Raw genomic sequence first — 3,729 nt, forward strand, 5'->3', positions numbered from 1 at the left:
AGAGCATCTGGACCGTTTTCACTGAGAGGATGGGAAGTAGCCACTGACAATGGTGACACCCTACATACAGCTTGCCATGGATGGAACTTTACAAACAATTGAGTTGAATATTACATTGCAGAAATTCAGAGGACAAAGCATCTCCAAAGCTCCAACATATTCTTCATTAATAAAGTAACAATTCCTTATTCCAAATACTTCGACTTCTTACAATTAAATCCAATTAATCTTATTGGCATCCTGACTAAGATTAATAAAATAAATATAGCTTGCTTCAAACCAATAATCTCCGTGGGATCGACCCTTACTCACGTAAGGTATTACTTGGATGACCCAGTGCACTTGCTGGTTAGTTGTACGGATTACAAATTCGTGCACCAAGTTTTTGGCGCCGTTGCCGGGGATTGTTCGGGTTTGAACAACTAAAGGTTTATTTTATTTCTTAGATTAGGAATAATTTATTTCTATTGTTATAGAGTCATTAAATCCTGATAGGATAGTTTCTTTTCAAAAATTTTTTTCAAAAATATTATTTTTCTTAATTAATTGTTATTTTTTTCGTTAATTTAGTGTCTTGTTCTAAGTTTGGTGTTAATTGCATATTTTATATTTTTCTTTAAATTTTCGAACTTGTGTTCTTTGTTCTTCATTGATCTTCAAGTTGTTCTTGTTATTTTGCTTGTTTGATCTTGAGTTTTTCTTGTTTTGTGTCTTTTCTTGTTTTTCTTGTGCTTTTTCAAAACATTAACTTTCAAAAATTTATACTTTTATCCATAAACATAATACATCTTTAAAATCAACACTGAAGTTACTGCCCAATTGGCTGGAGCATTAGTAGTTGTTCTTGATAATTGGGTATCTTCTTTGGAATCTTTTTCAAAAATAATTTTTCTTTGATTGAATCTTGTGCCAAACTCTAAGTTTGGTGTTTCCTTGTTAATTTTTCTTTAATTTTCGAAAATTTGTCTCGGTTTTCTAAAAATTTTAAGTTTGGTGTTCTTTCTTTTGTTCTTGGTGTTCTTGTGAATCTTCAAGGTGTTCTTGAGTCTTTCCTGTGTTTTGATCTTAAAATTTTTAAGTTTGGTGTTCTTTGGTGTTTTCCCTCCAAAATTTTCGAAAATAAGGAGCATTGGATCTAAAAATTTTAAGTCTTGTGTCTTTTGTGTGTTTTCTTCTTTCATCATAAAATTCAAAATTCAAAAAAAATATATATATCTTTCCTAACTAATTTTAAACTACATTTTCGAAAATTTTATATAAAAATTCAGATTTCAATTTCAAAATATTTTCAATTTCTTTTATTTATTTCGTTGTTATTTTATTTTATAAAATAATTTTTTTTTTATAAAATAAATAATATCAACATACATATCATCTCCTTTATTCCATCATGGAACTAAGTGGGAATGAACAGTCCAGGAGGACTCTGAGGTCATATGCTAACCCCACTACTGCTTCATATGGGAGTAGTATCTGTATACCCTCCATTGGAGTTAGTAGCTTTGAGTTGAATCCTCAGCTCATTATCATGGTGCAGCAAAACTGCCAGTATTCTGGTCTTCCACAGGAAGAACCTATTGAGTTTCTGGCATAATTCTTACAAATTGCTGACACAATGCATGATAAGGAAGTAGATCAGGATGTCTACAGATTATTATTGTTTCCATTTGCTGTAAAAAGATCAAGCTAAGAGGTGGTTAAATAACCAACCTAAAGCTAGCATAAGAACATGGAAACAGTTGTCAGACAAATTCCTGAATCAATATTTCCCTCCTAAGAGGATGACATAGCAAAGGCTGGACATCCAAGGCTTTAAACAAGAGGATAATGAATCCCTTAACAATGCTTGGGAGAAGTACAGAGAGATGCTAAGGAAATGCCCCTCTAAAATGTTTTCAAAATAGGTACAGTTAGACATCTTCTGCTACAGGCTTACAGCAAAAGCTCAGATATCTCTAGACCACTTAGCTGGTGGATCTATACACATGAGAAAAACAATTGAAGAGGCTCAAGAGCTCATTGATATAGTTTCTAGAAATCAGCATCTGTACTTAAGTAGTTAGTCCTCCGTAAAAGAAGAGGCTAAGGCAGTATCCACTGAACTTAGTCCTCTAGAACAAGTTGCTGAAATCAATCCGCATTTATGTTATCTGACAGAACAGTTGGCAGAATTTAAAGAGATGTTACAAGACACTACGGATTCTAACAGGAACATGGAAGCACAGCTTGACCAAACAAGACGGCAGTTATCAAAACAAATAATAGATGAGTGCCAAGCAGTTCAATTAAGGAGTGGAAAAACATTGAATACCTCAGCTCAAAGCAGCAAAAAGCCAAGAAAAGAACAAATAATAGAGGATGAGTAGACTGCTACCCAAAATCCCTCTAAGAACAGTAAGAGCCCAGAGAGGAATGATTCTGGCATTCAAACACAAGAAAAGGGTGAAAAACTGGCGTTAAATGCCCAGTGGACGCCCAGTTCTGGCGTTCAAATGCTAGAAAAGGGAGAAAAAGTGGCATTAAATGCCCAAACTATATTCAGTTCTGGCGTTCAAACGCTAGAAAGGGGAGGGAATCTAGCGTTAAATGCCAATCCAGCCTCCAATCTGGGCGTTCAAATGCCTATGAGGGGTCAGACACTTGAAAGTGCTGATAATAACTCCCTCAAGAAGGCTTCTCAACCTACCTCTGTAGGAAATAAACCTGCAACAACCAAGGTTAAAGAATACAAAGCCAAAATACCTTATACTCAGAAACTCCGCCAAGCGGAACAAGATAAACAATTTGCCCGCTTTGCAGACTATCTCAAGACTCTTGAAATAAAGATTTCATTTGCAGAGGCACTTGAGCAAATACCCTCTTATGCTAAGTTCATGAAAGATATCTTAAGTCATAAGAAGGATTGGAGAAAAAGTGAAAAAGTTTTTCTCACTGAAGAATGCAGTGCAATCATTTTAAAGAGCTCACCAGAGAAGTTTAAGGATCCTGGAAGCTTTATGATACCATGCACATTAGAGGGAACCTGTACCAAGACAGCTCTATGAGATCTTGGGGCAAGTATCAATCTAATCCCTGCATCCACTATCAGAAAGCTTGGATTAACTGAAGAGGTCGAACCAACCAGGATATGTCTTCAACTTGCTGATGGATCCATTAAATACCCATCAGGCGTGATTGAAGATATGATTATGATGAGCGGATAATTTATACGCTTTTTGGCATTGTTTTTAGGTAGTTTTTAGTAAGTTCAAGCTACTTTTAGGGATGTTTTCATTAGTTTTTATGTTAAATTCACATTCTGGACTTTACTATGAGTTTGTGTGTTTTTCTGTGATTTCAGGTAATTTCTGGCTGAAATTGAGGGACTTTAGCAAAACTCTGAAAAAGGCTGACAAAAGGACTGCTGATGTTGTTGGAATCTGACCTCCCTGCACTCGAAATGGATTTTCTGGAGCTACAAAACTCCAAATGGCGCGCTCTCAACGGTGTTGGAAAGTAGACATCTAGAGCTTTCCAGAAATATATAATAGTTCATACTTTATTCGGAAATTGAGGACGTAACTTGGCGTTGAACGCCAAGTACATGCTGCAGTCTGGAGTTAAATGCCAGAAACACGTCATGATCCGGAGTTGAACGCCCAAAACACGTTATAACTTGGCGTTCAACTCCAAGAAAAGCCTCAGCTCGTGGATAGATCAAGCTCAGCCCAAGCACACACCAAGTGGGCT

This window comes from Arachis duranensis, chromosome 9, assembly GCF_000817695.3.
Source record: "Arachis duranensis cultivar V14167 chromosome 9, aradu.V14167.gnm2.J7QH, whole genome shotgun sequence".
In the NCBI taxonomy this organism is placed as follows: domain Eukaryota; kingdom Viridiplantae; phylum Streptophyta; class Magnoliopsida; order Fabales; family Fabaceae; genus Arachis; species Arachis duranensis.